The sequence below is a fragment of the Camelus dromedarius genome, chromosome 7 (assembly GCF_036321535.1).
Source record: "Camelus dromedarius isolate mCamDro1 chromosome 7, mCamDro1.pat, whole genome shotgun sequence".
Classification (NCBI taxonomy): domain Eukaryota; kingdom Metazoa; phylum Chordata; class Mammalia; order Artiodactyla; family Camelidae; genus Camelus; species Camelus dromedarius.
In genome coordinates, this window is record NC_087442.1 from 5,972,581 (window position 1) to 5,996,682 (window position 24,102).

The 24,102-nt window shown below is 45.2% G+C and overlaps 2 non-coding genes across 2 annotated transcripts; both read left to right on the forward strand.

Annotated features, from left to right (window-relative positions):
* The first annotated feature begins 14,874 nt into the window (after window positions 1–14,874).
* TRNAC-GCA (transfer RNA cysteine (anticodon GCA)) lies at window positions 14,875–14,946 on the forward strand. Its single transcript has one exon. It is a non-coding gene; the product is annotated as a tRNA-Cys (tRNA).
* Window positions 14,947–19,751: 4,805 nt separating this feature from the next.
* TRNAC-GCA (transfer RNA cysteine (anticodon GCA)) lies at window positions 19,752–19,824 on the forward strand. The gene has a single exon. It is a non-coding gene; the product is annotated as a tRNA-Cys (tRNA).
* The last annotated feature ends 4,278 nt before the right edge of the window (window positions 19,825–24,102 follow it).

A 24,102-nucleotide genomic window follows, 5' to 3' on the forward strand; every position in this document is an offset into this window, starting at 1 on the left:
ACATTTTGGATACTGTGGTTCTATTTGATAATAATAGAGTAATTTTTAAAAGACGAGCGTTTCCTGTTTGCCGTTTTTGTTTGGTTTTGAAGGGGAGGGATTGAGAAGATGGCCGAGGGACATGTGCCTAGTGTCAGTTGACAGGTTCCGTTGAGTCCTCTTTCTGTGCTCATTCCGTGTTGGCGGTGAAGGGGCACAGATGCCACCAGATTGTAAAGTCGAAGAGGAGAGACGGGACTGACAAGCTTCAGATTGAAGTGAGTCTAAGAGAGGGTGGAGCTCCTGCTTCAGGCAGTCTCTATGCCCCTGTGTCAAGGGGACAGTGGGGTTCAGGAGAGAGGCAGGCAGAGTGACAGGTTTGGAAGGGGCTGGAAAAATGGTTCTACAACAGAAGCTGGGCGCTTCCCTGAAGACCAGGCAGCCATCCTGCTTGGCTTGAAACGGGGCTGGTGCAGAGGCTCCTGGTGCCAATCTATGGGGAAACCACAAAAGGCACCAGTCAGAACACTTTTTGTTTGTATGTCGCACCAAAACTACTCTTTCCACTTGTTAAATGCACCAGCGCACCCTCATTTTGTTAGGTATTCATTCATTTCCAGTCACCCTCGGTGAGGCCCAGAAAGAGAAACTGCAGGTGGATTACGTTGCCCACAGAATGATATACTCTTGCTCTGCTCCTGGGCTCGGCAGTGACCCAGAGAGAATTCGGGCAATTTGAAGGGACAATTCATGGAGGCCAGAGGAGTGCCCAGCTCAGCCATGTGAGCTGTGGAAGCCAGACTCCTAGGGGAGGCAGGGTGGCTGGCCTGCCAGAGGAGAGATGCTGAATGCAGGCAGGTGAAGTCGTGAGTCTGGGGACAGAGAGGGAAGGACAAGATACCTGAAGGGTGTTCAGAAAAGGGAACCTGGAGGGCAAAGTTGCTACATCATTGACTTGGAAGGGGCCATAGAGGTCATCAACCCCCTCCTTTATAAAGATGCATGAAGTAAGGCCCAGAGGGGAGATTTCATGGCCCAAGAGCTCATATTTGAAAGGATATGACTTGTTCATTGGAACTGAAATTTTCTAAAAGAGTGGAAGGACATCAGGCCCGGCAGCCAGAGGAAGGGGCAGAGGAAGGGCTGCTGTGAAGTGCTGGAAGGGGGCAGGTCTGGGCCCTGACCTACAGAACTGGCCAGGGAGTCGAGTCAGATCCAGGAGCAAGTAGTTATGTTTGTGTGCAGGGAACACTGAAGTGCCAAGCGTGTGACCCATGCACTGGCAACCACGGGAGGAGGCGGCCGAGAGACAGGACAGCTTCCCTGCAGGGGTGGAATCCAGCTGGTCCCGTGGGCTGGGGAGGGTTTCACAGAGGAGAAAAATGAGGAAGACCTTCCAGCTGTGGGTGTTCTCTAAGGCCAAAGTGTGGAAAGTAGGCCCAGCTGAGTTCGGAATCAGTGACTGATTAAACCTACTGAACTGGAGAAAGGGCTTGTGGAGAGAAAACAGGGTCAAACGAGGCTGGCTGCAAGTAGACTAGGGTGCAGAGGGAGCCTTGGATCTAAGACTTCGAGACTATGGAGTCTGAGTTTGATTTTGTAGGAGACACCATTGAAGGCTAATGAGCAGGAGAGAGATACGATGTGAGCAGGTATCAGGAGGCTTCACCAGATGGGGACGGAAACGTCCTGTAATCAGACGTCCGGGAGAGCTGGCGTGTGCAGGGCACAGGTTCACGGATGATGTACCTGGTGCCTGGAGGCTGAAGGCCTGACAGAGGAGATGGCTCCTTTGAGCACCAGGATGTTAGCAGAGGTATTTTGGAGATGTTTAGTGGAAGGCCACTGCTGTTCAAAATCTGTCCTGGTCCTGGAAGTTGAAAATCGGAGGGTGCCGGAGATATTCAGACCTGAGCAGAAGACCATGGTGGTTTCGGGTGAAATCCAAGTAGAAACTCAGAGAGTAACTTCCTTTGTTACCAGGACATCCTCAAAGCACTGTGGAGTCGGTAGGAATCAGGCCTGTGAGCCTTCCTTTTTGTAGGAAATCTGGTTTATAAAGGATTCAATATAGTCAAAGACTAGTACTTCTTAACGCGGAGCTGGGCTGTCAGGGGTCCTCTGTGCACCGAGCTCCCCTTCCTTGGCTCTAATTCCCTCTTCACACCCTTTCCTTCTCAGGGTCCAGTGCCCTGGGCTCCAGGTAGTCCCTCTTCTTGTCCCGACTCCTCAACACCATTGTGATTCTCACTCTCCATCTGCCATAAACTCCCACAGCAGTCACAGACCAGCATCAAACAGAGGGTGGTCACTAGGGTGTAACAGACGCTGGAGTCGAACAGATGTGGATTTAAATACCATAGTCGTGTGGCCTTGAACAAGCTAATTAACAGAGCATCCATGTCCTCGTCTGCTAGCCGGGGACAGTAAAGTTCCCATTGTTCTCAGGGTGAATAATGTAAGGCGTAAATACATAGCAATGATGTTGCCACCTCCTCAGGTCTGAATAAAAACTTGCTAATTTCATGATCAGCTTATGACTAAAGACAGCTTAACTTACTGAAAGCAGAGGCTTGGGTTGGTCGTGGGCTAGTGTTGGATCCTAAAGAATGAATCTCTGAGAAGGAAATTTCCCAAACAGCCAGGAGCAGAAAATGACTTTGGGGTAAGGAAGTTCAAGTCCAACCACACAGGCAACTATACCTTGGTCTTGAAGTCGGAGCAGACAGGGCTTTAAACTCCCCTCTCAACCACATGCCAGAGTTTGCCATGGGTGGCACCCCTACTTCCTGGGTATCCCTTGCTCACACTGCTATCCTAGGATGCCCTTAATTTAATTAGAAAGTCAGACTTTCAAATTCCTGAATTGTTGGTTGCATTGGCCCTGTGGAGACGTGAGCCAAAAGGAATTACTATCTGTTGAACGCTTCTGACTTGTGAAGGCTTTGTGTCCGTCCATTACCTCCTGGCTCAGCCATTTGCTCCATGACGCTCATTTTATAGGTGAAGAATTTGAGGCACTGAGAGGGTAAGTCAGCCCAGAGTCACACAGCAACCACCTGGTACAGCCAAGGTTTGAACTCAAGTCTTTTTGACTCCAAAGCCTGTGTTTTTGGCCACATAACCAAATAACTCAAATGGTTATTGAAAAAAGAGACGTCAGAGCCTCTTTCATATTATTCCATTTACTCTCAGATTTTAAAATTTAAGACAGAATTAGGAGAATCACTATATTGAGCAGATCGTGCTCTGTGCCATACATTTGGCAAAATCCATAGTAAAAGAATAAAAAAAGAATTTTAGAGGCAAGAAAGGCCCTAGCTTTGTGGAGCCTGTGTTTGCAGCTGCAGAAATTAAGACAGGAGTGGATCGTCTGTGTGCGGTCGTTAACGCAGGAGGGGCGGCGCAGGGAGTGGGCAAGGGTCTGGCACCTTAGGGGATGCTCATCGCCACACAGACATTGATATGTATCCGGCACCCCTTGTGTGCAAAGCATTGTACTGGGCTCCATGGAGAAACACAAAAGGATTAGGAAACTCTCGCTGCCTTGACAGCACTTAGAATCTGGTGGGGACTGCAGCCTAATTCTCTGGACTGAGGCTTTGGGGTCTGGAAAGCAGACGGAGACCTTTCGGCAGCTGTCTTGGGCAGAAGAGCCCCACCGCCATCTTCTCCCTGACCCTCCTTTCGGACTGCGTAGCTTTAACCAGCCAGGTGTCTGTGGGGACCTTTCCTGAGGCAATGTTGTGGCGGCTCCTCAGATTAAGGGATCCGGACGGAGGCCTCCAGGCCCTACTGTTGCCAGGGCAACAGTGAGTCAGGCCAAGGCCTCTCCTCCAGCTTTCTGGAAAGCATTTTCGGCTGCTGAAGCCTCTTACTGCTTCTCAGGCAGAGTGGGAAACTTCTAAATTTAAATTTTTAATAAATCAACTCTGCATGTACCATTTCTAGTTGGGTTCCTTGAAATGGGTATTTTTAGTGAAAACATAATAGAAGCTAACCCTTCTATTTCTATTTTCTACAAAAGATAACTCCAGGCTAAAATAGTTTTTCAAAGCAAGAAAAGAAAGGAAGGGAGGAAGGAAAGGAGGGAGGAGAAAAAAGAAAAGAAAAATTAAACTGCGTCCTACTGATAGTAAGTGGCCTTACATGGAAACTTCCAGGCAGGAATCAGACCTAGCCTTGTATTAGGGATGATAATAATTATCACTAGGATTCACTGGGTCTTACCAAGTTCCAGGCACATTTTATCTTTTGACAACCTGTGAAATCAGTATTCATGTCCCTTTTCACAGATGAAGTTTGGAGAGGTTAAGCAATCAGCCCAAAGTCACATGACCAGAATTTAAATGTAACATGTGGGACCCAAAGTGTGCCGGTAACTGCTATTGTGGACTGCCTCCCAATTTCTTCTACGAGGATCCTTAATAAAGAAAGCAAACCAGTACTTCTTCTCCAATTGCAGTTCTGACTATCAGTCACATGGACACTGCATGTCTGGACCTGGCCAGAAGCAGGGCAACACTGCATCCCTGGCCCAGCTCACCGAAACAGGGGAGAACAGATATTGGGTGCCTCGGTGGCAGGGTCCATTTTAGACTGAGCCCCACTCTTCCATGGGGACCTTGGGAAGAAGCTGTCAAGGGAAGAGGGCTCCTTTTCTGTGTTCGTTTCTATGTTGGGGCCTAAGAAGCCATTTGTTTAACAGTCAGAGAAGGAGTTGAGGGGAGGAGATTATCACTAGGAAAATGCACCTGCTCCCCAAGAAAACAGCGCTCACAGCCTGACTCGAGTCTTTCGGACTTGTGCCTCTTGGGTCCTCACCATTCCTTCCACCACTACCAAAGAATGAAACTCACTGCTTTTCTTTATTAAATAATAAACAAGTTCTCAAACTAACATGAGGATGCTACGATAGGGGCATCACCGCTATCTATTAACTAGGGTAACATAAAGCAGAATTTTAATGACAAAATGTACCGAGGAAAATTTCCATCCCGCCTAGTAATTTTATTTAAATAATGAATATCAGGACAACAAATACTGTTTCCTTTTAGAATCAGTATAGTCTAATAAGTATAAAGGCTTTTTAAGAACTACATTCAATCCATTATTTATTTTCAGGATACACAAATACTATAGTTATGCCCTCAAAGGATTGAAATTGGATTTAAGCTAAATTCAATTAAGAAAATTAAACAGGTTATGAAGTGTGACATTCTTCCACTGGAGGTATGATCCCAGAAGAACATGGTTCCACGACCAAATTTTCTGCAGGTAAATTATACAAATTCTAAAATTGAAGATAAAACTTTTATGTATGATTTGGACCCTTTCATGGATTGATTGTCATCACTGAAAATCGCCACAGTAAGTTTGCCCAGAAGTAAAGGCAGTAAGTTGGTTTGCATAGCTACCCCCTAAACAATGTAATAATAACAAATGCCCGGCTAAAATGATTATTATTCATTTCCCACTTTAGCTTATCCTGAACTAATCAATACCTTACCAAGCCCTTGTTTGTGATACGTTTTGAAATAAGTTTGGAAAAAAATAAATCTCAAATGTTTCAGTATTACTAAAAAAGCAAGGCATATCCAAACAGCACCAATCTCCAGTATATTTCATTCAAACGGTAGACATGTTGAGAAGAAATAGACCCATTTTTCTGGCCCAGATTTGTGCCAGCTCTTCAGAGTCTTGGAACAAACATAAACTAAACTGCATACAAACAGGCTTGGGTGTTCATTTTACTGAAAAAATTAACTCACATTACTATGTTATTGTCACATAATTGAGTTTCAGAATTTAAAACCCTTTTCCCCCAAATGAAAACAGCATTGTTTTCTTTCTTACTGTAAAGAAAGTTTCAAAGAATAAAAACTTCTCTCAGAATTGAATGAACCCCTTTTTTTCTCCAAGAGAAGGTAAGTCTCATCTGTAAATGTACCAGAAGAAATTCCTTTTATTTACCACCCAGTATGAGGACTTTTGACCATCTCCACACCTGTAAAATTAAGTGGATTGCTTGGAAGAGTTCACTCCCTTGCCGTAGAAACGAAATCTATAACAGTATATTTTAGCATCTCTTTCAAGAGTTAGGACAAAAAATCTTCACCAAATTTATAACCATCAGCCAGATTTTCTGCACTTCATCTGTCAGTGTTTTCAAGCTTTTGTTTTTGGAATCCCTTGTTTAAATAAAACCATTTTCAGAAGCTAAATATGTCAAATCATTGGAGGCAGAGGGGGAGTGGGAGAGAGCTGCTAAACTCACCTGCTGGGCTCCCCCAGCCCTGGGGGCTGCCCTGAGGGGTCTCTGAGGTAGAAACTGCCTCCAACACACCCTGCCCTGGGCCAACCCTGCTGGCCCTTCTCCCTTGGTTCAATTTTTCCCAGTCTCCATCCAAACTCCAAATGTTTAATTTATCCGGTGACACATTCCATGCTTACTTCTTTGATAGGCCACAGGGTTTAAGTTTATTTCCTCCTTTTGGGGTACACATGCATTTCTATTCTCTATAACCTCTACATTACCAGGCAGATGTTCATATCAGGTTATACGGCGAGTCCCTCTAATCTCACCAGTGAAATCTATCAAGCTGACATCCACCAAGAATCCCTGGAAGGCAGAAGGAAATAGCAGCACAGATGTCCAGAAAAGCCCTGTCAGAAGCTGCAAGGATCCCTGAAGTTATTTTTACAGCAAACGCTTACATTGTGGAGGCAAGGGGCAGTCAGGCACAAGTGATAGCCCCGTGGGACCCTTGGCCACACAACCTGGCTGTGGGGAGTTTTCAGGGTCACCCTCCTCTGGGCTTTCCTGAGCCCTGTGGGTGTGGAGGATGGTCAAAAGCCCTCATACTGAGTGGTAAATAAAAGGAATTTCTTCTGGCGTGGGCCCCGGGTGGCACATGTGCTTGATATTCTCAAGGGCAGGCTTCCGGTCATGTGCGTGCCTACTCCAGCATCTGGCACCAGAGTCTGGCCCAGGCGAGGTACTCAATAACCATTAAATGAACGGCAAATAAGCCACAGGTGAAAATGCACAGGGAAGAGACACCAGTAAAACCCCCAATCTCTGTCCAGTTGGGATGCAGATGATTTTCTTCATTAAAGCTAATCCAAAACCTTTAAAAGACAGCATAGAAAATGTATTTTATCATTCCCTCCAATACTTCAGCCCAGATTTTAGATGGAGTCTCCAGGTCACTACCAGATCCCCTTACCACAGTCTCAGGGTGGCTCAGTGATGACAAAAATCCTTCCGGGTTGCCCTGCCCTTTGAAGGAAGGTCACCCAGCTCCCCGACAAGGAGTCCAAGGCAGGCAGGCAGCAGAGCGAGACTGCAGGGCAATGGAGCAGCTGGCATCTCCCTGGCATCCAGGTTGCCCTCCCACCCTTCCTCTACCGGCTGAGCTGTCAGACTGTTTCTGTTTGCAGAGGACAGCAGCGACGCCGTGGCTTCCTCTCATCGTAATTTGCCTTGTTCCGCTGTGCCTTCCTGCCCTCTAGAGCAGGGGCACACAGCACGACAGAGAGGCGTCGGGACCCCCCTGGGCAGGGTCCTCTCCCATCCCAGGCCCCCGGCCCCTTGGAGACTTCCCTGGGGACCGTCAGAGCCCGCTCCAGGCTCCCGGGGAACAGCCGTGCCCGTCCTCAGCCTCCCTCGCCGTCCTCTCAGCTCCATCACTTCTTGAGACTCATCGACTCCCTCAAAAATCTGGGCCTCAAGCCAGCACCTGTGAACTGGGCCATACAACGTCCGTCTCCCAGGAGGTCTGTAAGCGATGCTGCCAGGCCTTAATAAAAAGAAAAACAAAAACAAAAAAACCACTTGAGACTTTTTAATTTAAACATTGGATTTCTATAGATGCATATATTTATGCTTTAAGTAAACGTATATGCATTTTGTGAATTTAATTTTTAATGACTTTTTAATTTAATTTTAAAAATTCCTCGGCCGAGTGTCCGCTCACCAACCGGCGGAACCCGCCGAGCGACCGCTGGCTGGACGCCCGGCCCTCGGCCTGGCTCGGGCGTCCCCGCCACGTGGGGCCGCGGCCGGGCGGTGCTGCCCCCTGCTGGCCGGACCTCGGAGGCTCGGAGGCCCCCGCGCCGCACCTGGCGGCCCGCGGCCGCTCTAGGAACGCCGGGCCTCTCGGTGGTGGCGCGGGGCCGCCGTCTCGCGCCGAGGAAGGGGCTGTCCCCGAAGGCCGGGGTCCGCGGCGCGGGAGGCGCTGGCGGGCACGCCGGGCCTCTGCCGAGCGGGCGGCTTCGCCCCCCGGGCTCCCCGGAGCCGTCCTTGCGCGCCCTGAGACGCGCCCTCTGGGGCCGGAGTCGCTCTGGCTTCCTTCCTTTCGTGCACGCCTGGCCCTCCCAGTCCTCCACGCTTCGCGGGGCACGTTCTTTGTGCAGATCCCGGTGCTGGGCACCCGCGGGTGAAAAGGGGAGGCCTCAGGGCTCTGCGGAGGCGGGAGAGCCGAGACGTGCCCCGCCCCGAAGGCTCATAGCGCTTAGAAGAGAGGAGCAAAAAGGAAATCCCGGCGAGCCGCGGGGACCGAGAAGGCAGGGCTGGCCCCCTGGCATTTACCCGAGCTGTAGGGATGCACACCCTTTCCCGCTCGGCGCTTCATTTCACCCACTTTTCTCAAGTCAGTTAAGCTAGTGGCAGATGTGTTTGCATCACGCGGAGGCGGCCCTTGAGAAGCGCTCTGACGATGGGCTGGACTTGTTTGTTTCTTGACACATTTTCAAATATTTGGTTATTTCCAAGAGATAGAGTTGCCCTGTCAAAGGGTGTGGGCTTTCTTCCCGTCCTTCCTTCTTTCTTTCCTTCCTTCCTCCCTTCACTTCCTTCCTTCCTTCCTTCCTTTTCTTCCTTCCTTCCTTCTCCTTCCTTCCTTTCTTTTCTTTCTCTTTCAATCTCTCTTTCTCTTTTTCTTTTTTTAAGGCTTTTGATGCCTGTTGCCAAACCGTTCTCCAGAAGGGCCACTGCTTTACCTTATTCTCTGTGGGATGTAGGTCGGGTACCAGCAGGCAGAGCTGGGAACTGGAAAGGTGGTCTCTTGTGGGGAGGGGTGGAGATTGAGAACCACCTGGCATTTACGGAGCAACACGTGGTTCCCCGTGAGTGATGCCGGGACAGGCAGCGGCTTTGCCACCGTGCGCTGGGCCATACTGTGGGGCCTGACTCAGTGGATGTCAAGGCTTCCGGAACATCGGGCAGCCAGAGGGATCCTTTGAAGACGCAGGTCTGCGCATGGTCCTCCCTTGCTCTGAGGGTAAAATTCAAAGTTCCATCAGGCCCCTCAGGCCCTGCCTGCCTCTCCAGCCCTATCTTGGGCTGTGTGTCAGTTTCCTAGGGCTGCATAACAAAGTACCCCACACCGGGTAGCTTCACACAACAGAAATCTATTGGCTCAAAAACTCCAAAGTCAAGGTGGCATTAGGGCTGGTTCTTACTGGAGGCTCATAGGGAGAATCTGTTCCAGGTCTCTCGCCTCTCCTCGTTTCTGGTGGTTGCTGGCAATCCTGCGTGTCCCTTGGCTTATAGGCACATCACTCCGACGTCTGCTTCCTCCTCACCTGGCATTTTCCTTGTATATGTGTTTCCACATTCTCCTTATATCTTTGTGTGTGTCTCTTCTCTTTTTAAAAGGACAGTAGTTAGATTAAGGACTTACCCTAATTCAAATATGACCTCATCTGAATTTAACTATCTGCAATGACCCTACTTCCAAATAATGCCACAGTCTGAAGTTTCTGGAAGGATATGGGTTTGAGAGGACACTGTTCAGCCCACGGGAAGCTGTCTCCCCCGACCCCAGTGCCCAGCCTTCTCTCGTCCTTCTGGCTCAGCCTCCGCCCACACTGTCCAGTCCTCCTGGGCCACCGTCACCATCTCCACCTCATTTCCCTTCCTCTGGTGAGGTGCTACGGAAATGGTGCTGCTTCCAAGAAGCTCTCCTGAACCCTACAGATGACGATAACCCTGCCCTGTTTCATGTCTCATGACACTCATCACAATTGTATCTGAAGAAGCACCTGAGTCACAGTGTGTCACTGTTACCTGTGCCTCCTCTGCTGGAAAGTCACCCCCACGAGGGCAGGGGCCAGGCTGAGTGGGTGAACAAGAATAAATGAAATGCATGGCCACAGGGGCTTACAGACGGACTCGGGACGCCTATCGTGATAGGACAGGCCAGAGAGACAGGCCCTGTGTCGAGTCCACTGCAAAGCCATCAGGAAGTCTCCAAGATGGCGGCCCCTGGACACGGGAGGCAACAGACCTGGTTCAGTGCAGGCTCCACCCTAGCCTCTGACCATGACTTACAAGGCCCTCTCTAAGCTGCCCCCACCCCACCTCGCTGACCTCTGCTGGAATCTCTGTCCTGTGCTGATCGTTGACACTATTCACGATCCTAGATCCTGCCAAGCCAGTGCCTCCCCAGGGCCCTGATGGTCTCTACCCGTGGCCCGGAGTGCTCTGCAAGTAAATTTTTACATACCGGCTTCTTATCATTTAGACTTCAGCTCTGGTTGTCACTGTCCTGACCAGCCCATCTCACCCCGGCCATCTTCCATCACATTGCCCTACTTTATCTTCCTACAGTGTTTTCAATACCTGTGATGATCTTGTTCATATGTTTGTTTTCCTGTTTGTCACTAACTCTCGGAATATAAGCTCCATGAGGGCAAGGGCCTTATTGGTTTGCCTGTTCACTGCTGAGCCCTCGGTGCCAGACTAGCACTGGTATACAGTGGGTGCATCCTACCTGTTTGCTGAATGACTGAATGAAAGTTAACCCCTCTTATCTCTTTTTCTTCATCTATAAAATAGGGGTAACCTTAGCTACTTTATAGGCAGTAATAATTGTATCTACTTCAGAGGGAGAATTAAATGAGAAAAAGTATATGCAATGCCTCCAACGTAGTAAACACTCAGCTTATCTGAGCCATTATCAATATTTTTGTTACCACACATCCTAATGTGGAGGGGGACGAGATGGCAGATGAGGTGATAATTCTTACGTATCCCCAGTGATTCAACCCTCATCACCTTTACCACAAAAGGATGGAAGACTTGTACTATAACAGCCCTGGACTTGGACCAAGAGGTTTTGAAATTGAGTCTCTTGGAAACTTTCCAAGGCTGTGTCCTGATTTGCAAAAAGGAAATAATTATTCCTTTAAAAGCTTAAATGGAGGGTAGGGTAGAGCTCAGTGGTAGAGTGTGTGCTTAGCATGCAGGAGGTCCTGGGTTCCATCCCCAGTACCTCCATTAAAATAAGGAATTAAATAAGCAAACCTAATTACCTCCCCCCAAACAAAACAACAAACAAAGCTTAAATGGGTTATATGTAAATTATAATGCATATTTCCCAAAGTAGTATTCCACCGATTCATTTTGTCTTAAAGAAATTATTTATTAATTATAATATGGGAAATGATACTGCTTGCAATTACTAGCAGGAAAGATGCTTAAATTTGTAATATTTATTGTTTTTCTCTGATTTTGAGAAGAATATTTTTCATGGCAGAAAATTTGGAGAATATAGACAATATGAGGAAGAAAGTTTTTTTTGTTTGTGTTTAATCTTTTTTTCCCACCTCTAGTTTTTGACCCAAGCACTGAGGATTAGGTGACTCATGGTCCTTTTTTTGTTTGGTTGGTTGGTTTTGTTTGTTTGCTTATTTATTTGGGGGCGGGTAATTATTTATTTATTTTTAGTGGAGGTACTGGGGATGGAACGCAGGACCTCGTGCATACTGGGCATGTGTTCTGCCTCTGAGCTACACCCTCCCCACTGAAGGAGAAAGTTTTAAAGTCACCCATACACTGTTTGGGGAAAGCATCCTAGGAACTTGTTTGGAAAACCCAGGGATTTTTGAGGAGAGCACTAAGCGTTCTGTTCTAACCTGCAGATCCTGGGCTTGAGCTGCGCCATTTCCTGCCTCCAGCCAGCCCTGCTCACTGCAGATGGGCCCCCACAATCCCAACTGACAAGAGACAATTCTTTAATATACTCTTGCTACTGTTTGTCCTGAATTCAGTGGTTTTTGTACACTGACAGCCTCCTTGGTTTGTCTCAAGTCTGACATCAAGGGAAGATTCTGGCAGCAACCAAGGGCCTCTCTGTCCTGAACGGGTTTTTCCTCAAATTGCAGGGCTTGTCCCTAAACATGTTTACTAAATGTATAACGGTATATACAGTTGTAAGACCACCTAGATTTTTTTCTAGTTGTTGACTATATTGTGCAGTGTTTAATACACTGAACACTTAAAAGCTGTCCATCATCTCAAAAATCTGTACTGAAGTCTAGCACATACTTGAGCTCAGTGTTTGGTGAAATTTAAATGTGAATAAAATAGTCTACCCAAACAAAAAATGAAATAAAATAAAATAAATGAAATGAGATGAGATGAGATGAAATAAAATAAAATAAAATAACCCATAATCCCTCATTTTTTTAGTCCTCACTTTATGCTATTGAGCAAACAATGCAAATTCAAATGTGTTGGCAAGAGGAGCAGTGATGCCAGCAGGTCCAAAGACCTGGGCAGCCCAACAGGTAGGTCTGCTTCCTGAAAGGGCATGGAAAGTACCTGCTTGAGGGAGTCCTGGGAGTGGCCGGGAGGGGACACAGGAGTGCGGCCTGAGGAGGACATTTGACTACAGATTAAGAGTCTTGAATTCAGAGGTGCTTTTCTCAGGTCCTTAACTTTTTTTTTTTTTAACATTTCTAAGTAATTTATTAAAATAATACATTACTGAAAATACAGAAAAATATAAGGAAGAAATAATCAACAATGTCACCATGGAAATAAGAGCTGTTAGGATTTCAAAATATTTCCTTTTCATTTTTTGTTTGTTTCTATTTATTTTTACATTTGAGACAAAATGCTCTCTGTCATTTAACACAGTGATTCCCAACCATGACTGCACACGGAATCCCCTGGTTTTAGAAAATATGTGACCTTGTCACTCATTTAACTGACCTGCCCCTCCTCCCTGCGTTAGCGCTTTGCAAACCTCCCTAGAAGATTCTAATGTGCAGTCAGAATTGAGAGCCGTAACTTAACATTCAAGTCACATTTTCTTGTGAATTTATGAAACATTTAAATAGCTACATAGTTTTTAATCGAGGGACTATACCTTACTTCACTTAACTACCTTTCTAATATTAGACATCGTTTCTAGTCGTTTAAATGTTCTAAATAACATTTAAGAGGACTTACATATCTTTGAGCCAACATTTGTTCACATCTCATGCTTTTTCTAAGGATGGATTCAGAAATAGAATTACTACCAGGTCAAAGGGAATTGATCATTTTAACAAGTCTCTGGTTTTATATTGCCCTTCCCCTCAGGAAAGAGTATACTAATTTACAGTCCCCATTTACAGTACTGGCATGATAATTACTATTTAAATTTTTTCTAATTTGATAGGTGAAAAATGTTGTAATGTTTTAGTTTGCATTTCTTTGGTTTTACTAAGATTTACTGAGAATGAGCACATCCTTGAAGGCCTAATAAATATTTCATATTAAGGATAATTATTTGTAGCATTTTGTCTGTTGTAAATGATAGGACTGTTTTCCCAACTTGCTGTTCACCTTTTAATTGTGTTCATATTCCTAAATTCTTAATGATTATGCTGCCAAATCTATTAGTATTTTCTGTTGGGATTTCTCCCATCGAAATGCCTCCCCTGCTGTTCAGAAATTAGATACTCATTTATATTCTCTTATACTTTTATTTATGTTTGACCTTTTAGACACAATGCTTTAATCCACTTGGACTGTGTTTTGATACACAAAAAGAAGTTAGGTTGCTACTTTATTTTTCCCAGATGGCCAACTGAACTCTCCCAGCATAATTTACATAAATTGAACTCTCCCAGCATAATTTACATAAATAACCTTTCTTTTCCCCTGTGAATTTGTGACTGCTCTAACTCTCGGCAGTAAAACACTGTGGTTAAGTGCGTGGGCTCCAGTGCCAGGCTGCCTGCGTTTGCAGCCCCCGCAAACTAATCAGCTCTCCTTGGACGACTTACTTAACATCCCGGCACCTCGGTTTCCTCGGCTGTGAAACTAAGGTACCAATCACAGCACCTGTCTCACAGGGTTGTTGTGAACATCATCACTGCTCAGTAAGCATTTGTGATCATCTTCTATTACGTTTGTGTATGTACTACGGTGCAGTCCCAGGTCTGGACGTGTTCTGTCCTGGCGCTGTTTTAGTAGATTTTCTAATATTTACAATGGAAAAACCCTCCAGGGTTGCTCCTATTATTTTCACACTTTTCTTAGTTTTTATCACCTATTATATTTTGGAAATAAATGGTCTACCTTTTACTTACTAGGCCTGGTCTTCCGTTTACATCTCAGGTAGGGAATTTGAAAAGGACACTGTCTGATTTAGGTGGAGGACTAGGGGAGGTCTGGGCAGTGAGACAAAGAGAGCCAGTGGGGAAGAGGTCAAGAGGAAGGACCGGTGGGAAATCCAAGAGGAGCAGGAGGACAGGAAGACACAGGGACAGGAAAGGGCAGAGAACAAAGCTGAGCGCTGAGGGAGTAAATGAACGAGGCGGCAGGGCTCGTGGGCCTGAGCTTGGAGTGGTGAGAGCTCCAGGCCGCCTGGATTTTCTCCAGGTAACAAGAGGGGCCCTGAGCCTCTGCCGCCTCCTGCTTTGGGCAGAAGACTGTGACCGAATCAACTACTCCACCATATCTGGGGAGGAAAGCAGGATGAAGTTCAGAGCAGAAAGGCCATCCTGGATTGAGAATGGGCCGCAAAGCCAACGGCAGAGGCTGCGGCAGTTTGCAGGGCCTGGGTGTGGCTATGTGAGTATAAAGGTGTGAGTGAGGACAGGCTCCTTTCGCCAGGGGGTATAGCTCAGGGGTAGAGCATTTGACTGCAGATCAAGAGGTCCCTGGTTCAAATCCGGGTGCCCCCTACCGGAGCTCCCTTTTGGAGTTTCCAGGTTCAAGCAACCTGGACACTGTAGTCTTAGACGGTCCCAGTAGTTGCAATGTTTTCACTACTGAAAACGGTACCCACTCCTGTCCTGCAGCTCCAGGGTGGCTGCCACCCGACTCCACTATCTGTTGAGCGATATCGTCCTGTCTTGCAAGGTAAGGGATTTCAAGGGCGGTCCGGACTTTACCAAAAGAGGCAGAGGGCGCTCAGCTCACGTACCCGACAGCCCCGTGAAGGGTCTGATGAACGCCGCTGCCCCTTCAAGAGAGCAGGATCCCAAGAATCAAGACCAGAAAGGAAAACACGGAGGCAGAGCCTGGGGACACAGACCATACTGCCCGAGCAGAGGGCTCTGGGGTCACAGGCAACCCTTCAGAAATACCAGCGAGGTCAGTCTAGCCAAGGCCAAGGTCTACACCAGTGTCGTCTACACCAGCACTCCCCCCAGAAATAGAATGCAAGCTACACATCTGAGTTTACATTTTCTAGTATTCATGTTGAATATTTAAAGTAAAAAGGGAGAGATGGATGAAGGGGGTCAAAAGGTACAAACTTCCAACTATAAAGTAAGTAAGTCCTGAGGTGTCATGTACAGCATGGTGGTGAGTTAACGATACTGTACTGTGTATTTGAAAGTTGCTAAGAGCCTAGATCTTAAAAGTTCTCATTACAAGAGGGAAAAATGTAAGTATGTGAGGTGATGGATGTTAACTAGATTTATTGTGGTGATTATTTCTCAATATATGCATGTACAAATCATTAAGTTGTACACCTTTAATACAATGCTATACATCAATTCTATCTCATTAAAACTGGAAAAATGCTTCAATAAAAATAAGGTAAAAAGATACCAGTGAAACTAATTTCCATATTTTTAAACCTAGTACATCCAAAACATTATCATTTTAACGTGTGATCAATATAAAAATTTATAAATGAGATACACACATTTTGTGGGATTTGGGGACCAAGTCTGAAATCTGGAGTGCAGTTTCCTCTTACGGCACCTGTCCATCCAGACCAGCCGCCAGTGGGCGGCGGACAGCGCCACCGCGTGGGAAGCCTCACTGGCTTCCCTCAGTTTTCAAGGAAATGGGGTGCGATTGGGGGTTGGGCTGGTCAGGGTCCAGGGAAGAGGCTCCTCTTGCTCCGCGGAGTGCAGTGGAGGGAGAGCGCCAGGGAGGAGTCAGAAGTCAGGGTTCGGGACCCAGCACTGCCACCACCCCACCTTCCTCATCAGCACAAGGGGCATTAGCCAGAAGAAGGAGGACTGTTCTCCCTGGACAGAGTGAGACGGGGTCACACATAACTCTGAGAAGGCGCTGGAGACCTACAGACTTCCAGACCCCTGGACAACCACTTTCAACTGATTTTTCTCTGCAGACCAAAGTATGCTTAATGAAAATACTTTTGATGTGTGCTGCAGTAACTCAGAACAAAGGATGCTAAATGAAGAGAATTCTAGGTTGTAAAATTGTATTGCAATGGATAAATTTTTTTTGCCTTCTTTGCTTTTTTTTTTCTAAGGCAGATTTATTATTTATTTACTTATTTATTGATTTATTGAAGTACAGTTTACAATGTGTCAATTTCTGGTGTACAGCATGTTTCAGTCTTACATGAACATATGTATATCCCTTTTCAGATTCTTTTTCATTGCAGGTCACCACAAGACATTGGCTATAGTTCCCTGTGCTGTACAGCAGAAACTTGCTGTTTGTCTATTTTATATATAGCAACGTGTAATTATTTTAGACACAGAATTTTCACAGATATTGTCTTTTTGTTTCCATTCAAGGTATGTTTCTTCCACAAAAACATTTATAAGGCAAAGCTCTTGAAGAGTATGATTCTTTTGACTAACTCACCAAATTTAGATGCTGCAGAATCATAAGCTTTGACAATTTAATTCCCTTCGGGTACAGAATGTAAATGTATCCAATTTAAATGAGGAGCTCCAGCCAAAGAGTCTTCTGAGTTGCAGGCGAAATTTTAGAATTTCAGAATTCAATCTGGTACACCATTTTTGAACATTCATTGTTTAATTTGTTCAATTTCTGTCTTGCTTTGGTTAAAGATTTCCAACAGATCTGTGCGAAATGCAACAACAATTTTTGGTACACATGTTTACAAAAAAATGTTTAATACCAATACCATTGCAGGACACTTAGATTAGTTCACAAAGTAGGTCTTCAATGGCTTGAACGTTTCTAAAATCTTATTGGCATTAGGGAAGATGTGTCCAAGTAATGGATTATACTGGTGGACCTACAGAAAAGTCCTATTCAGTAGCTACTTGTACTTTCTTATACATATTGCCATCATGAAATATTTTCTTGTATTAAATCAGCTCTGTTACAAAAATAATTTACTTTTTGGAAAACTTTTTTAAAAACACATTCTGCTTTTATGTGAATTGGTAGACTCTCACAGCTTGTCTGGATGCACTTGGAAATTGCGTGTGCACCACGGGGCCAACGACATTGCTATTTAATTTGCTTAGAACTTACCGAAGACTCCCTCGCTAAGAACATTGTTTATATCACAACGCTGTGCTCCAAAAATTGCATTCTTGTCTTATGACTGCAGAAATGAAGAGTTCTGTTTTCTACTGAACTTTTTAATGGAGTTTATAACAGCATTCCTGGTAAGGTCAGATGTTTCACCTTTGACAAAATGAACGTCCAAAGCTTCACTTTGACTCCATGAACCAGATGCCAGGACAGCAGATCTGAAAGCAGGACTGTCCCAGGGACAGGCTTAGGGGGCCTTACTAAACAAAGACTTTGTAGTTCTTCAGTTGATCTCCTCACATTCCCTGGGATGGGGTTTTTACTTGGAAAGGCTCCTCTCCCTGGCTGGGGAGAGGGTGGATGTGAAGGGGGTGGGGTGGGAAAGGAGGGGGCAGAAGAAAGTGAAAGGAGAGAGACCCGGGTTTAGATTCTGGAGTAGAAATCAAAACCACTGAGGCCTGGTCCTGACCCTTGTCTGCAGCCCAAATGTGCCCGGGCACGAAGGGGACAGCTAGATCAGTGTTTCTCAGTGGTTCTTGAGTTTGCCTAAGAATCTTTAAAAGTTTCTATTCATATTTTAATAACAATCTCAACCGTTTAGATCAAGGCACACTATGGCTTCTTTTCAAGGCCATCTTGTAATCTGATGCCAGGGCTGGAGTGTGCCCTGTTTATGACCACGTTGGCACCACACTGTGCTGACACTTCAGGCGACAGGAGAACAGGGGCCGACTTCAGCCTATGAGAGATGAATTTGCGCTGTGAGAGGCCATCACTGGGTGCGCTAGTGAAACAGGAGGGAAGGGGGCAGGCACAACCCTCCAGGGAATGACATAGCCATTAGCACCAAGATGGCGGGAGAGTCAACTCCCAGTGGACGTTGGGCTTCATTATACGCTCATGGTAACACAATAGCTGCTAAATGGCGCTCCCACAGGTGCCATGGCAGTTTCAAGGCAGACCATAAAAGGTCAAAAAGTGGGTGGTGGCCCAATTCCTGGAAAGCCCAGCCCTTCCCCAAAGTAGTTGGAATAATCCTACCACTTACTAGCTTATGAAGTTACCAAGCCCATAAAAACTAACAAGCCTGTACCTTGTGGCCTTTCTCTTGCCTTCTGAGACAGCCCGCACTCTGTCTATGGAGTGTGTATCTCTCTGAATAAATCTACCTTTACTCAGCTATGGCTCACTCTTGAATTCTTTCCTGTGCAAAGCCAAGGACCCTCGCTTGATGGGGTGCATCCCAGGGACTCGCCCAAGACCTGGGACACGGCCATCCTCTGATGCCCCATGTTCCTGTATCATTAGCAGAGGCAGTTTCAGAGACGAGCTGGGGGCCAGCAGGGTCTCCAGGTATGGTCAGCTTTGCAAGCCCATTGCCAAGAGCCTCTTCTAGCAAAACTATTTCATTTGAGTTGCTATTAACTTGAATGTTATTGGGTTTGTGATTTTGTTTGTATTGATTTCTAAAATTGTTTTGCCTTAATAGTGTATAAAACTGTGAGTACAAAACATTTGGATAGTTTTGTGTACATATTTGTATACAGAGGTAAGCACTACAGTAAACTAAAATTAAGCTACCCTGGGGCTCTAAGAAAAACAGTCCCTTTCAAAGGTGTCTACACAACAAGAAACCAGTGAGAGGTTACATGGTGGGTGGGTGACAGGGATGGAATGAAGTCTTAATTTTTCTCTGCATGCTGTTTCATATGTTTTCAATTCTGTGCCACGTGAAAGTGTTCCTCATACAAAGGCTAATTCACTCAAAAACTTAGGAAACCTCAGTTCAAGCACCCGACTTTCAGAAGCCTCTGGTGGATCCTCTCAAAGCACTGGGTTAGGTGACCACCCTGCTTCCCTGGCAACCCCGTCATAAAAGGGGGAGAGTCTGCAGGGAGATAGGGGGAGAGGGGCTGCTGGGTGTCGCAGGGTTGGCCCTGAAGGCCACCCTCCAAGGGCAGCTGAGTTGAGACAGGATAGAGCAGTGGTCCTTAGAGTCCTGATTCTGTCACTTACGCTTCATGATTGAGGCATGTTGCTTAAATGACAAATGTCACTGTCACCCGTGATGAGTGTGGTGGTGATGGTGGTGGAAATAGCCCTACCAAAAATCATTTTCAAAACTGTATACAGTATATGAAGGTCTCAGAACAGTTTATCTAGCACGTGTAAGTGTTCAATAAGCAGTAGGTCTTTAAATTACCTCCAGTGTCTTCTGTGTGACTAACGAAGTAAGAAGTCCTGAGGAGACACAGTAACTATTCCAGTAGTGGGTATAGCTCAGGGGTAGAGCATTATGACTGCACATCAGGAGGTCCCTGGTTCAAATCCAGGTACCCACTTTAGTTATCCCAAATTTCCCTTTACCTCAGAGGGCTGCCTGGTGATACACCAGGATGAAGATATGTGTGAGTGATGTTTCAGCTGGAAACTTTCCCTCATTCCTGCCTGGAAGGCATCCAGGGACTCAAGCCATTTGAGTCCTATAAAAAGAAATGGCTCAGGTAAGCAATGCCACTATTTATACAAAATTAAATTAGGTGAAAAAAGTAGTCACATATGTATGTTTGTTCTACCATTTGTGTTTATAAATAAAGTCAGGGAGAAACTGCATTCATTAGCCACATGTGCAGACTATCTGTGGAAGACTACGTAAGAAACTTGACATGCGCTCCTCCAGGGACACTGGCAGTCTCATTAGATGAGAGAGGGAGAATTTTCACTGCATACGTTTTTTTCTTCATTTTATTCTTTAAATTTATGTATTTATTAAGTTTTTTTTTAGAGTTTTAGGTTCACAGCAAAATTGAGAGGAAGTTACAGAGATTTCCCATGTGTCCCCTGTCCCTGCATTTGCATAACTTCCCCCGTATCAACATCCCCAGCTGGAGTGGTACTGTTGTTACAATGGATGAACATGCAGTGACACATAGTCACCAAAGTCCACAGTTAACATCAGGGTTCACTCTTGTGTTGTACATTCTGTGGGTTTGGACAAATGCATAATAACATGTCTCCCTCATTACAGTCTCATATAGAGTATTTTCACTACCCTAAAAATCCTCTGTGCTCCGCCTGTATAGCTATCTCTCTGTCCCCCAAGCCCCTGAAACCACTGATCTTTTCACTCTCACCATAGTTTTGCCTTTTCTAGAATGACAAATAGTATACAGCCTTTTCAGACTGGCTTCTTTTACTTAGGAATACGCATTGAAGTTTCCTTCATGTCTTTTCTTCGCTTAATAGTGCCTTTCTTTTCAGTGTCAAATAATATTCCCTTGTCTGATGGACCACAATTTATTTATCTATCCACCTGCTGAAGGACATCTTGGATGCTTCCAGCTGCATACTTTTTTGTACCTTTTGAACACTATATCACATGAATTCTGTGAGTTCAGTATTTACCTTTTTAAAGTACAACTTAAAATTTAAAAATAGTCAGATTAAGGGGACTATGTTCAGTAGCTTGTAATAACCTAAAATGAAAAAGAATATATATATATATATATATATATATACACGCACATACAGGACTGGCCTGAATCACTATGCTATACACCAGCAACTAATATAATGTTGTAAATCAATTATATTTCAATTTAAATAAATAATCAAATTAAATGAGGTCTCACCCACCAAGATTGGTGGGGAATCCAGCATGAGTAATTTGAATGTCTTTGCCTTTTCTGCTGTGTTTTGCCAGAATCCAGGGTCTGGGCAGTCTGCTGCTGGGCACAGAGACTCGCTCCGAGCCCAGGTCTGCTCAGGCCATTTGGAGGCAAGCAGCTCCCCTGGGGCCCCACTCCCTCAGGGCTGAGCCCAGGACTTTGCCAAGGCCCTTCCTGGTTCTGCAGGAGTTATCCTCAAAAGCTCTGTGTGCTGCTGGGAGTCAGCCTCCTGCTGCCGTCCCTCCTTTCCTGAGCAGCTCCAGTGAACCGTCCTCCCCCGAGGCCCACCTCCCTGCACTGCGAATCAAGCCTTTGATCCTTCCCACCTTACACACAACTACAAGTCACTCTCCAGGAATGGCCTTGATGTCTATTTAAAGGCATCTCCTGGGAGCCCATCCAGCCTGGTGATTTCATTTTGCCTGCGCCCATACACACACATGTTCACGCTCACCCATACAGAAAACAAGGAAATTCACAAAGACTACTGGAGGGAGCCCTCACTGTTGAATTTGGAGGTTGCTAAGGAATCAGTTCATTATTCTGAAAACTCGTGAGTGAAAGGAAAGAATCAAGCATTTGTTCTACATCTTCTATATTAATTATATTCCAACAGAACAAAATAGTTGATAAAGAAAATTCTTCCTCATTATTTACAATGGCCAAGACATGGAAGCAATGTAAATTTCCAATAACAGATGATTGGATAAAGAAGTTGTGGTACATATACACAAAGGAATACCACTCAGCCATGAAAAAGAATAAAATAATGACATTTGCAGCAACATGGATGGACCTGGAGATTGTAATACTAAGTGAAGTAAGTCAGAAAGAGAAAGAAAAATACCACATGATATCACTTATATGTGGAATCTAAAAAAATGGCACAAATGTATTTACAACACAGAAACAGACTCACAGATGTAGAAAACAAACTTATGGTTACCAGAAGGGGAAGGGCAGTGTGGAGGGATAAAGTAGGAGTTTGGGATTTGCAGATACTACCTACTATATATAAAAGAGCTAACCAACAAAGTCCTAATGTGTAGCACAGGGAACTATATTCAATACCTTGTAAAAGCCTATAATGAAAAAGAATATGAAAAGGAACATATATATATATTCCTTTTCATATACTTTATATATATCATATACTTTATATATATATGTATATAAAACTGAATCACTACACTGTGCACCAGAAATTAACACATTATAAACTGATTATACGTCAATTAAAAAAAAGAAAAGAAAAATTATATTGGACTTTTACTAAGGGCAATGTGACTCATAGCAAAATATTATGACTAAAATAACTGAGTACTTCAAAAGAAAGAAAATTCTTCCTTATAAAGGAATTTGAGCTAATAAATGTAGAGAATTTGAATAAAACCATTTGCAACTCTTAATGAAATAATGGACCTAAGCAAGTATCACCTTGCTTACCTGCCAAAAAACTATGAGATGAATATTTGATGGGGACTTTTATAATGACATTAACAACACCTCAACACACCAGTTAATCTTAATTTCACAAAAAGAGAGACAAACAGACTGGATGAGCATCCTTACACAAAGGAAGAATTTCCAGTGATGTCTTCTTGGCAAAAACATGGAACATGGATCTGACCAAGCCTCTAGACCTAACCAGATTGGGCATGTTGAAAATGTTACAGGAAATGTGATGGTTAATTTCACATGTCAAGTTTACTGGGTCACAGGGCACACAGATATTTGGTTAAACATACTTTTGGGGGTGTGTTTGTGAGAGTATTTATAGATGAGATTAGCATTTGAATTGGTAAAAAGCTAAGTAAAGCAGATGGTCCTCCCCAGTGCTGGTGGGCCCCACCCAAACCACTGAGGGCTGAACAGAACTAAAGGGTGGGAGAAGGGAGGATTCCTCTGCCTGACTGCAGGGCTGGAGCACTGGGCTCCTGGCCAGACTAGAACTTCCACCATCAGCTCTGCCTCTCAGGCCTTCAGGCTCAGGCTGGACCTACAGCCCCAGCTTTCCTGGGTCTGAAGCTTGCAGGTGCAGATCACGGGATTTCTCAGCCTCCACAGATACCTGAGCCAATTCCTTAAAATAAATCTCTTTCTCTGTCTCTATGGGGGTTATGGTTCTCTCTCTCTGTCTCTGTCTCTGTCTCTCAGTTCTGTTTGTTTCTCTGGCGAACCTAGCCAATATACTGAATGATAATTGATAAATAGCACTACTTTTGCTTACATTTGAGATTTACCATCATAAAAGTTAAAAAAAATTCCTTTTTCATAGACAAATTTTTAATAAAATTTAAACATACAAAAATCTAAATATACAACAGACACTCCCCCCCCCAAAAAAAACCCACTGTTTTCATTTTCTGCTTCGGATTTGGTTGCATATCTCACAGTAATAAACGACATAGGGAGTGCAAAGGGGAAAACTTTCTTATCTCACTCCTCTTAGCACCATGGAGGTCAGCTGACACTTCCAAAGGAACTTTGCTGAAAAAGCAAGGTGAAACCAAAAAGCACAGTCCCAGAACCTGTCACTGTGGTTTCACTCTTCAGCAACCTCACTGGCACCACAAGCCACGCAGGCGAGGTGACAGATGTGTGAGCCCTTGGTGAGCATCTAGCTACTCAGCTGTCAGGCCAGGTGGGTCCCTGTCCCAGGGGTTGGCTTCACGGCTCATTTCGCTCTGGGTTTAGGGGAGGAACGTGCCTCCCTCCAGCCTCTAGAATGCCCCACTTTCCTTTATACTCAGGATGGTGAGATCCCTGAAACTTGAGCATAACATCACCCCGTGAAAGGGAAAGCAGAGTGAGCGGACAATGGGTGGGACTGGCCATCAGCAGGGCTGCCCCTGAGAGGCGCGTCTACAAGGAGGTTTAAAGTGACTTCTTCAGATCAGTGTATCACTAACAGTGAGCTCTGACCTAATCAACGGGTATCACAACCTCACA